This window comes from Nothoprocta perdicaria, unplaced genomic scaffold, assembly GCF_003342845.1.
Source record: "Nothoprocta perdicaria isolate Ctin4 unplaced genomic scaffold, notPer1 scaffold_68, whole genome shotgun sequence".
Lineage (NCBI taxonomy): Eukaryota > Metazoa > Chordata > Aves > Tinamiformes > Tinamidae > Nothoprocta > Nothoprocta perdicaria.
The window spans coordinates 1091920-1104464 of record NW_020455954.1 but is presented as its reverse complement, the minus strand read 5'-3'; the positions used below and the strand labels follow the sequence as shown (position 1 = coordinate 1104464).

The window sequence follows — 12545 nt, the reverse complement described above, 5'->3', positions numbered from 1 at the left end:
TGTTTCCCAGGCATGAACAAAAACCTTTAAGAACTTTTTCTGCCTCTTGAAGATTATTCTTTTGATCAATGAAACTATTACAAAATATTTTCATTGCAAATAATAAAAATAATAGAAGTGGTTTAGTTTTTTAAAAATAATGGAAGAAATACCAGGATCTGATAAAAGGAAACTTTTTCCTCATCTTTGGTAATTGAGTGACTCAATAAAAAAGAACAGAGCCTAAAAGCATTAACCATAGATAGAAACAAACACAGGGAGTTTATACGGTGTCTAAACATTCAAATATACCAAAATCTCTGTATTTATAGAGGCATGCCATAAATCTGGTTAATAGTACAAACATCTGGTTAATAGTACAAAAATAGTACATTCTTCAAATGCATGGAGTTCTTGGCAGTTAGGTCAAAAGCAGTCAAAAAATAATAAAAAAAGTATACTTAGATGCATGCATTAGTTCAGATCCCTCCTCTCATATCTGTCTGAACACTGCAGTTATCGATCGCCTCATTTAGAGAAGCAAAGTACTTAAAAGCAAGCAAATGAGTATTTAAGGACGGTATAAATCTTAGGCTGCCTACATCACAGATATACTATTATTTCTGGGTATAAATAAATCTCTGTTTCATCATAACAAAACATCCTTAGCTATAGAATGCAGAATAAACATGAATTTCTGTGTAAACACAGCACAAAAAGCCGTATAAAACAAGAAACATGCAAGTATGTAACACGAAACATTGTTCTACCTCAAACATAAGACACGTATATAAAGAATTTTACTATAAACCAGAACTGCAGACTGTTCCTCTTGCATTGCAGGTCTTGCATTATCGTCCAGAAACATCAGAAGCAAATACTTGGTCACACATTTCTTGGCAGGGTTTGCATCAACCGAAAGGACAAGTCCATACTAGCCTGTCTGCATGGTGTGCTGCATATCTACGTAGCAACAGAGGCACCCAGAGAAAGCACCTTCCTCCTGATGTCCTCCACATCACCTTCAAGTTCCCTGCCTCGTAGCAAACACTGCCGTGCATCACAGAGCAGCTACTGGGGGCTGTGGATACCTGCTTTTGATAGGAAATGGCTATTTCCTCACCTTTAGACTTATTTCCAAAAGGAACCTACTTAATTCAGTGGCAGATGAAACTCGCTTAATATGTTTTTCTCTCATTCAGAATCCAGCTTCTTTACTGYATAACATTCAAATATTGCTCTGAATAGAAAAAAATATTTTCTCTTTTCCCTTTGGTTTTTTTCTTTCCGTCTTCAGAGTTTTTACCAAAAGAGTGTCTTGGTGTTTCTCAATTATTATATTATGTGAGAATTTATTCTCACAAATATCTAGYAGTGTTATTGATAGCATCTGAAGACCTGAGATCAAAGGATCCACTAATTTTAAGTGTCAGTTTAGAGGCCCCTAGAGCCTGTTTTTTAACAGTAATTAATATTTTGAAGTGCTTTGTATGTTTAAGGAGAGCAACAATTGACTTAAATTACAGCCATGAGTGCCTGAAACTTCTGCAAATCGTAACCAATGATCTCAGGCTAGGGATGCCAAACTGAAAACCACACTATTAATGATCACTTCTAAAAAAAATCTGCATAAAGTCCTTTGTATAAGGATTTTCCAATTTCCAAATGGACTTAAAGTCACAATATTCTTCACATATAAAAGTTACAAATGAGCACTTTAGAGAGACTTCAGATTGACCAAAACTTCAATTTGTCCTACATGACCAAAAGTGATGGAAAGGCATGGAAAGACATGGCAGAAAGTCTGCCCATTTCAACACTAGCCATTAAAAAACACCTTCTGCAACCTACACTCCTTACTGGTGCTGCCCTCTCTTTTGGAAGTTACGTCTCAACTTAACAAATGCCTATTCCTCTTCCCTCTTGCAGCTATGTGTTTCTTAACTTTCCACGAGAACTGGTTGTTAGACAACACACCTTTGCACAGGGTAGACTAAAACACACGTGATGTGCTATCTGTGTAAATCTGGTGGTAGGAGCAATGCAGCATAATGCAACGAGAATATACTGCTTTTAGATGCAAGCTGCTTACACAGGCACGTAAGCTTGAGTGTTGCATATATACACGACAAATTATTCACCATCCTGAATAATCTACCCATGAATAAACCAATAGTTGATGTCATGCCAATACAAAGAACATTTCTGAGTTTATCTAACTCTAAAATTGTTCACTGTTCCTTTCAGTAAGATTTTTTTTTCCAGAAAAAAAAGTTTGCTCTCCCTAGAAATGAGTGAATTGTAAAAGCATTTGAATTGATTCCAGCTCTGTGAACTGATCCTCTTGATAGGATAAGCTGTTTACCATGAACAAAACATACAGCCTTCTCAGTTCCATAGACAAAATACTGTCTCTTGGGTCTGTTAGGCAGTCTGAGCAAGAGGGATCAGATATCTCCATAAACTTGTACAGCATCATAAGAGTTAGGTTTTTAAGCAGGTGGGACCCTTACAGTATGGGTTGGGGCAAACGGATTCTCCTCTTGTTGAGCAAAGCAGGAAACAGAATAGCTAGACTAGAAGAATCATCTTCATTTGCCATGAGTGGACTATGTAAGAAGACCAGGGAATCTTAATATATTAGGGCAGAGCCTCTCTGAGAAGTCAGGAGGCATATGTGTCCCAAAATATAAGCTACTTCTGGCAAGTCTATTGAGGTGGTGTGCCATGTAGAGATGAGCCCTTCAGCTGAAGATGATCAGCCTTTCTCAGACACTTCATTAACATTAATCATCCAACAAAGGGACATAGACATAATAAAGTTGGCCTTCAGAGAGCTAGGATTCACCAGGAATCTTGCTCTTCCAATGGAAAAGAGAGTTAGTTAGGAGTGATACAGCAGAAGACGAAAGGGTTAAAAAACAGGGGCTGTCAGCCTTCCTGGTAGCTGTCAGAAGTTCAGAGATATGGGAAATAGAGGAGGTGGTACATGTTCTGCTACAGGTGCTTTCAAGGGATACGGGATTGATACCTACAAGGCCCTTCAGCCGTACAAGTGCTGAAATGTCCCTAAGAACTCTATACAGGGCTTCAACAAGTTAGAGGAGCACCTGATATACAATGAGGCAACCCAGCAGTGCTATCAATAAAGGGCTGAAGATCAAGAAGACTTATAAAATTCCCTGAATGCAGAAAAAGCCATGTTCCAGAATAATTTGGCCATTAAGAGGTCAGCATGGTACACTAAGGCCTACTGAGTATAAAAGAAGTTAGGAAAAGCAGAGCCAGATACAAGACTAATTATATTACATTAAAAAGAAAAAAAATCTTATCCCAAAAGATTTTCACAGGCAAATTGACTGACAAAAAAAAAAAAAATGCTGCTTTCCATCCTTCCCACAGTTTTCTAAAGTATATTGAATACTTTGGTTTCCCAGCATCCTAGAAGCAAAGCCAAACTTACTCAGAAATGCCAACTGCAAAGTATTTGAGGCTTCTGAWAGTCTGACCATACATGATAGGTATGATATTTTTATTCACTTAGAAAACTAGATTTGATTTAGCAGCTCTTTACCTCAATTAAAATATACAGTCTCAGTTTGTTGAATAGTAATTTGACTTCCACTTTACAAAAGCCTCTAGAAGTGGGGACATATCAAAAAGTGCACAGACGAAGGCCCATAATAAAAGTGTGCATCCAGTTGCTGCCTACCAGGTGAAATGACCAGTTATCCAGAGTTCTCCATGCCCAGTGGCTTGAGTGTTTTTGGTTCAGAAGTGGCAACCAACATTGACTGGCAAATGGAGTTTTCTGTTGTTTTTCCCCCCATCCTCCTTCAGTTACTAGCAGATGGAATTTTTCTAACAATGACTTTAGGCTTAGGATAACAACTCTTGCATTTCATCTGAGAGATGGAAAGCAAAAATAATAATAATAAAAATCCCCCACAAACATTTTAACCATCTGGACAGTGAAATGCAGAAATAATACTTCTTTCCAGCTAGGTTCTCACAATTTGTCCAAATTCTCACTGGGGATAGAATTAGGTTCTATATTTCTACAAACTATCACGTGTAGATAACAACATAATTTGATATTCATATTTCTATAAATATGGAAAATATTAATAAACCTGACTGTTCCCTAACACTTTATAGAGATGCAGCCAAAAATATGGCACCTGCTTATAAAATGAGAAGCTTACATGTGGGAAAAAAATAACTCAAGTAATTAGTATTTTTTAAATTAAGACAGTTTGTGCTGCAGAGATCTGCAAACCTGCTACAAACTAATCTGGTGTYTGAAGCTTGGTAGAGCAGAATTTATATTAGAGTCACAGAATGAGAAAAATTGACAGTCTTGACCTATTTTGCAGCTGAGGCTGAAAGAACAGTGCTGTAAGCAGTCATGGATTGCTAAGACACGTTACTCTGGCAAAATATTCCACTCYTGTATAAAATGTTTCACCTTAATAGTGGTTTATTTGTAAATAATAATCAGGGCTAATGACCCCAGTTTGAAGTAATTAGAATGACAACAGAGTTCTAATAATGTATGGAAGAATCTTGAAAATGGCATCAAAGAGATCTCTGAGAACAAAGATGGGATTTCTATAGGCATTTTTCTACCTGAGGTAAGAGAAGCCAAACTGAAAAGATACACTCCTGACCTTGAATATTAACTTTGAATTGGTCAATTGTGTCTTCTTTGGACAAATCCATTACATGGAGTTAAGAGATTATACATTATTTGATGACTTTTTTAGTGAAATTGTCCCTCAGCCAAAACACACACAAAAAATGACTGGAAATATTTTAGTTCCAACAAAGCATATCAGCTGGTCCATGGTTGTTTCTATTTTTTTACCTTTGTTTTTTTTTTTTTAAAAAAAAAGGACAAAAAAGTTCTATGCTAATACAATTTAGTTTTAGAGCACTTCAGAGAAGGTAAYGTTAACAGCCAAGCCAGCAAAGCTCAGTAATTCACCCAGCTAGAGCTCCACTATTAAGGAGAGTTTTTCCTCCTTAGGGAAACTGGTGTTAGGTCTTCCAGAGTGCTTTGATGGTAGCACTGCAGATGGACACAAGACATCAGAAGCGACTGAGATCAAGGACATTGCTATTAGGAGACTCCAAGAGGCAGACTCCAAGGGCAGACTCCAAGAGCATTTTAAAAGGGAACTTCTCATGCATGTTATTCCCTGCAACCGTTCTGTAAAGAGGGAGTTCCTCACCGGGGAGGACAAGCTGTGCAAAGACACTTTAGTTTTAGCAGACTTGCAATGAAAAACTGTATTTGCAAATACCAGAAAAGGAGGCCTAACCAGAACTAAGAACAGAATTAAGAACAGGAGTCAACAGACATAAGCCACCAGGAAAAATTCTTCAGCCTCTTATTCATACTGAGAGAGGAGTTTAAAATATATTCTTTATTTTAAACATAAACACTTTTAGTAATTGTATTTCATTCTCACTCATTTTTTACCTCCATTTACTTATCTAAATAACACAGTATTTTAAAATGCAGCTTTCTGTAACTCTCGCAAGCCTTTGCAACCGTGATTATTTAGTAGTATGGACTCCATTACTGCCCATACTCTCCCTCACCAAGAACCAAGAGACAGCATGGTATCCTGAGGGGCTAATTAAGAGATCAGTGTTGACATTTTAGCAAAKCCACTTCGCTGCTGGGAGATACTCCTTTAATTCCCCCTTTATCATTTTTGGACTAGAAAGAAACAGCTGAGAAAACAAAGCCATTTTACAGACAGCTATATTGAGGGACTCAGAGGTTAAACAGTTGATCGAGTAAACACAGCAAAACGGAGACRATGACAAGGAGAAAACCCCAAACAACACTCTAATTCTGGTTCAACGAGGAGCATGTTTGCCTGCCATCAGCACTGTGGGGACTTAATGCCTGTAGTCACTGGACAGCACTGCGTATTTCCTAATAATCAGCCTTCTGCATAGAGAGGACCCAGGGCTCCTGGCCTAACAGATGCATTTCCAATCACAATACTTGCAAGGAATTTGTCAGAAAACCTTCCAGGCAACAATGTCCAATCACACAAGCATAAGAAAACAGAATCTGAAAACACCTAGAATCCTACTGAGTGTTTCTACAAAACTCCTTTTTGAAAGAATATTTTATAAATAGACTTTTTCTTAAGCAGACACAGTAAATGTGAGCTGACAGGTAAAGCACTTTAAACAACCAAGCTTTTGCAATAATAACTGCTGTCAGCGGCGAAAGCATGTATCTGTTATACTAAAACAGGTATTTAAAAAGAATAGATCAAGATTTTTCATCTTTTCCCCTTTAATAAATTTCAGCATGATAGCTGTGTTGGGCTTCTCAGCTTYTGTCAGTAAACTACACCCGAAATGTCTTGCCCTCTGTAAATACAGATGACCTATCACAGCCTCATACGTTCAAGTGACCTGGCATGGTGGCTGATGCAATCGTGTGGGCAGTGACCTTTTCAGCTTAAATAGAATGTGCCTTGCGAGGGCAGCGCTGGATTAGTCTTTCCCTTCYTCTGTCTTTGTTCTCTGCCTCCTGCTGAGACAAAATTACAATCTTTACTTTCAGTGTTCAGGCTGAAGATGGAGTTGCAGGCAAACCACTATGTTCAGGTGACTTTTTTCTCTTGTCTCATAAAAGTATTTCTGAAGGGCATTATTTTTGCTGTTGGAACAAGATACTACTTAGCATTTTCCTGCACAAGACTTGAAGCACGACCGTTTCTGCTGCAAACTGGCTCACGCTGCTCACAAGGCTCCAGAGCRGCTGCCATCCAGAGGCCTTGGATTCAACCTGGCTCAGCAAAGAGCTCAACTGCAAAGCTTGGCACAAGCCCGTATTTCTCCAGAGCACATTTGGCACTGCTCTTTTATTCGGAACAAATTTTATTCCCAAACGAACCCTCTGGGGAAGGTTTCCCATATCAGCAAGACCATATTTACCACACCTGCCTTTCATTTACTTCCTGCAAGCACTGCACAGACCAGATTTCCTCCCGTGCCAAACTCTGCATGGGCTGGTTGTGGTCACCCGCGTCTCTGCGGCGYGCGCAGCCGTCGCGGGGTTGCTGTCCCTTGTGCCAGCTGGCGCAGGGCCCTGGGGTGCCAGCTGTCACCTACGGCTGGCCGCAGCACCGGCCCGCTCCCGCACTGCGGGTCCTGGGCGGCTCGTGCCAGCTCCTACCTGCCAGGGTGACCAGGTGGCCTCATGCTGCTGTGTCTGTCTGAGCACGSCGGGCTGTCCCCCAGGACAATGCTGGAGCTCGAGTCTGAGGTTCAACTCAAAGGTACATTTATTCTGGATCCTGAAAGGGATATAGGGATATGATTGTTATCAGTGGTTTTTTGTTGTTGKTKTTKTTTTAAGTAATTAAGCTTGTATGTTTACTTTTTAACTTTTACTTAAAAGCTTCTATTAAAACGTTACACACATGTATATAYGGTTTAAAATGAAGTTTAACTACAACAATTATTTCAGCAGAGAGTCACCTGGGCATGCACAAAGTAGTAGTATTGGACAAATACAAAATTACAGCAAAAGTATATTAAAGTTCTGGGTCTCTCAAAGTAAAGCCATGCCTTTAAAAGGCCTACTGAGTTGAAGACTGCTTAAATGTGTTAGCACTGCAGAATCAAGACCTAAATTTAGTGCTATTACATTCAGTGATAATCACAATACACACTAGGCTGTAATAGTTCGAGACCTCACACACAAACTCACACAAAAAAGGGAAAAGAACAGGATATAACTTCCATGTACTGTAACAACGGAAAAAGCTATGTAAAGCAAAGATGCTTTTGATGCATTTACATCAAAAGTTAGAAATAGGTACTTTGTATTTTTATGCTCACACTGTACAAGCTGAGTATCTAAGCCAAGCTCAAGGCATGGACAAATGAACATTTAAAAGCTACTAGGGACATTAGGTCACTATCATTGTCAGTTGATAGCTGTCCAGGATACCTGCAGATGGGACTCAGCAACAGACCACCCAAAACCACATTGGAAAACTTAGTCAGAAACTTGCAGGAATGAAAAAAWAATATGTATTTATACAAGTGTGGAAAAAATACCATTTTTTCCCCTCCTCTTTCTAGCTTACTTCAGTTTGAATTTATGCTCCAGTTTTTATGACATACAAGTTCAGCAAAGCTAACTTCAACCTACTGCATAAGTAGTTAAGAGAAAAATAGCATCCTAGTTAGCTCTATATTAGCTGTATTAAAACCCTGCTTGAAAGAGTATGTGTGGCAGGGAACAGTAAAGTATTAATATTTAYGTGAATACTCTTCAGTGTTTTTAATATGAATATACATGAACACTTACAAGGTCTGGACTCCAATGTGCTACGTAAGTCTGTTTGAAAAACAGCACTCACCCCCTAAAGCTTCATCATCTAAACTGATAACATTTTTATTTATTTAAGAAGCTTTGTTAGCTTCACTCTGAAAGTATGCAGGTCTGTGTCTAAGAGAAGAGAGCCCAGGAATTTGGTAGCATACATGAAGAAAATAAACCGGGGGGGGGGGGGGGGGAAGAAAAAAACCCACGGAAGCAGGTTGAAGACAACACAGCAATAAAGCCAATCATGTTTGCATGAATCATATGGGGCTTCTCCTTAGAAATTTGTTACTCTGTATGAAAATGCCGTTCCCGTGCATTTCTTAACCAAGAGGATCTCTGGGGATCAGAAAGAAAACTATTTTAGTTGAAGTTTATTATTTTAAGATTTGCATAGGCATTTTTCTTCTGCCAGTTACTGCACTGTCATGCACATTGCTTTGTGTTGCCACCAGGCTGGCCTAGAACTGCGCCTGTGCATCCTTCACAGCACCCTGAACGGACACAGAGCACCTTAACCAAGCATTGTAGAAGGATATCCCTGAAGATCTGCAGAAATTAAAAAGTGCAAAACCCTGCCTAAAATATAACCAAAAGATGCTTATCTAACCTGCAACCATAATTTCTAACGATGACCATCTAGTGACTCTTTCTTAGTAGTCTGTTAAAATACTTAATCCTTCTTACAGTATTTCTACTGCCAAACTCTACTTTGCCTTGCTCTAAAAAGTCTAGTTTATCCATCTCTCAGTAGACATGCAGGAGGGTTTACTGTTTTCCCAAAAATATTCAGTGATTGGAAGACTTAATGGCCTGTCCTGCCCAGTTCTTGACTTTTCTAAGCCAAAAAGGCTATTATTTTTGACTTTGCTGCACTGGTCATCTGTTCTCACTTTTTTTTAAAGTTTTTTTTCCAGATCTCATCTGGAAATTTTACATCCACCTGAAAGCTTGAAGCCCATGTCTGGTCAAAGTAATTCAGCAGAAGGTTCATGATTCCATGACTCTGTTAACAATTTTTCAAGTATATCTTTCCTTTTAAAATACTGTAAAAAAATGCTAGTGGTCCAGTATAAATCAGAMTGGTTGAGGTTGGAAGGGACCTCTAGAGACCATCTAGTCCACCCCCCGCCTGCTCCAGCAGGGACACCCGGAGCACGGGGCACAGGGCGGCATCCAGGCRGGTTGGGAAGATCTCCAGAGAAGGAGACTCCACAGCCTCCCTGGGCAGCCTGTGCCAGGGCTCTGGCACCCTCACAGGGAAGAAGTTCCTCCTCACATGGAGATGGAACTGCCCGTGTTTCAACTTACACCCATTGCCCCTTATCCTATCATTGGCCACACCCTAGAAGAGCTTGGCCSCTTCCTCCCTACATTCCCCCTTCAGGTATTTATACATATTAATCAGATCCCCTTTCAATATCCTAACCTTTTTCTACAGCATCAGCTAAAAAGCCAATTGTGCCATGTTCGCATAAAATTGGCATTTTGTTTTACATCTGAAAGTGAATGTATTTTCTCTGTGGAATTTCTGAATTCCAATCTCCTCCATCCTGCTCTTAAAATCTTTTCACCCTCATGATTTAGCTACCTTCCACAAGAGAATTCTACTGACCAGTAAACTTTATTTGAAAAAAATATATATATCTTTCTAAGTGTTCAACCCTAACTGTATTGTTTCACTGAGCTGAACCTCTGCTTTTGTATTATGTGATGAAATAAAGGTGAGATTATTCTATTCTAACCACTGAATTCTTTAGGTCATCTCATATGACCTCATATATATCTCAATACTTTCTAAAATTTTCTTTTTTTTTTTTCTGCACCTAAAACAGTTGAAACCGTCCTTTTCAACATCTTCATCTGAGACACTTTTAGGTTCATCTTTGAAATCCAACTAAAAATGTGGCTCTGCTGTGTGATAGGCACTGCTCAAGCACAGAATATTAACCCCAGAGAGTTTAGCAAGCTGTGCCTTTCAGATGGACATTTGGCAGAGAAATGGGCTATAAAACAAAGGAATACCCAAAAGCATAATGGTTTTATGTGGAAAGAGAGCACAAGACAAAAGAAAAAAAAATCAGAAGCAAATACATGAAGGGCATGGCACACTGAAACATATAAGCAGCAGCTGTAGAAGGAAATGGAGATGAAGAGAATGTGAAGGAAGTAATAGGGGGAAAAAATCTGACCAAGTGCATACAGAGCAGATAAAGACTAGTCAAAACTACCAAATTCTCTGAATACCTACAGCTCTTTGCTGTTTCTACAGCAGTTTCTGCCTGCAGGAGTCTTAAGATATACAAAGGTGCTACACTGACCACTTCATTGTCTCTCTGTCTCTCTGTCTCTCTGTCTCTCTGTCTCTCTGTCTCTCTGTCTCTCTGTCTCTCTGTCTCTCTGTCTCTCTCTCTCTCTCCAGTTATACTTTCATCTTCACATTTTTCAAGAGCAGTACTTTCCTACCAGTAGTTGGTAAATAGTATAGAGCTTACATGCATTTAAAAGTTACGCTTTCATTTTGTATTACATTTTACATCAACATAGATACTACAAAATGCATTTTCATTTTAAATAAATTTTGGACAAAAAAACGTATAAATTCTTTGTGAGAATGGCCTATCCGAACTGAAATCATGGGGACAGCGTGGACTATTTCTCCATATTTATGTAAATATTAAGGTTATCGACTCACTATTGTGCTATCTACTTAGCCTCAAAGAAAAAACTTCTGTTACTGTGACTTAAAAAAAAAAATCACAATACTGGGGAGGAGCACAAATAACGCAGGCTTTAGCAGCTCTCAGCAACCAAAAAGGCCAAATGACATTTGAATAAAACAGTAGGTACAAGCAGAATGAAATGAGCCCTTCCCACATCGCAAAGGGAAAGAGTGGGAAGCAAACAAGAAGCAGTTGCACAGAGTGGGCTCCCAGAAACCACAGAGGAAAAGCAGCTCACCAGGGAGGAACTTGAGGAGCTTGCCTGCAGAAGGAAGTCACTTCCAGGCTCCCGAGCTAAACAAGCCAAAGAAAGAAGGCCCAGGTGAGGGAGCAACCTCCGTGACTTACACAAATTCAGAGGTGCAGACCTGGAAATATAAAAGGCTTCTGGTGTAGCAAGAGGATAGCATCACTTTATTTGTTATTAACAGACCCTTATATATTGATTTGCAGACATTCTTTGTCTGAATGTCTGGTTTTGCAACTAGGAAAGGTCAAGCCATGATGTCCCCAAGCTCTGGGAAAAGTATCCTTAAACAACTGGGAATCTGTAAGAGAACAAGTCAATGTAGACTTTTATGTCTGGTACAGTACTAAGGGTATTTYGGGGGCTCTGGTTTTAATTAAAGGTGGGAATTTTGATGAGGACTTCCAGAGAATACAACCAAAGACCTATATTTCATGTATTCTCACTTTTAAGGGACTATTAAAAACAAATGGAACCTCTTTAGATAGAATCTGGAAAGCAACCAAGGGAATATACCATCAGAAAAAGCTTTAATGGTTTTGTGACCATTCCGATTTTGAGGGCAGGAGATACTTCACCAGACATTTAATTTCAAATTAAAGGTATTAACACTGCTTCACATCAGCATCATGCAGTAAGCCACATTTTAAGCTTTTCAGTGTAGCTGAAATCCCAGAAGGATGAACAAGTTCTACAAATTCTCCCAATATTTTAGTCATTTACATCTCTCTAATGCTACATCAGGTTGCTCCCAGCTGCAAGCTTAGCACTGAAGGCCTCGCAGTCAGAGCTTAAGAATCACAACTTTCAGGCTAATTAGGATTATTCGGATTGCTTTCACTTTGACCACCTATTTTAAAACATTACCTTGGCCCTAAACAATGCAGAAACAGCCAGCAAACTATTCCCAATGTTTAACCAAGGCAGAGGAGTCCGCTTTTCTCCAGCCTCTTGACACCAGCATTAGTCCCACCGTTATGCACTACATCACGGAGGAAAAAGGAGATGGGAGCCCAAACTGTGCGGTCCCGCCGAGCACGGGGCTTCGCCACAGCCCTGAAGCGGTCTCTGCCGAACCCGGCCTGCCGCCAAGGAGGCGCCCCACGCACGGCCAGGAGCCGCGAGAATGCWCCGTGACAAACGGCGCTTTTCCCAACGGCCAGCAACATCCCCTGCGAACGCGTCCCCTTCCTCACGGCGCCGACCGTTAAAGAGGGAATGAGGGCGG

The 12545-nt window shown here is 39.8% G+C and overlaps 1 long non-coding RNA gene across 1 annotated transcript; it reads right to left on the bottom strand.

Moving 5' to 3' along the window:
* Positions 1–7257: 7257 nt before the first annotated feature.
* On the bottom strand, positions 7258–12338 carry LOC112956908. The gene is made up of 3 exons (XR_003251125.1): positions 12185–12338; positions 11309–11438; positions 7258–7310 (listed from the first exon to the last, which is right to left on the bottom strand). It is a non-coding gene; the product is annotated as an uncharacterized LOC112956908 (long non-coding RNA).
* Positions 12339–12545: the final 207 nt, after the last annotated feature.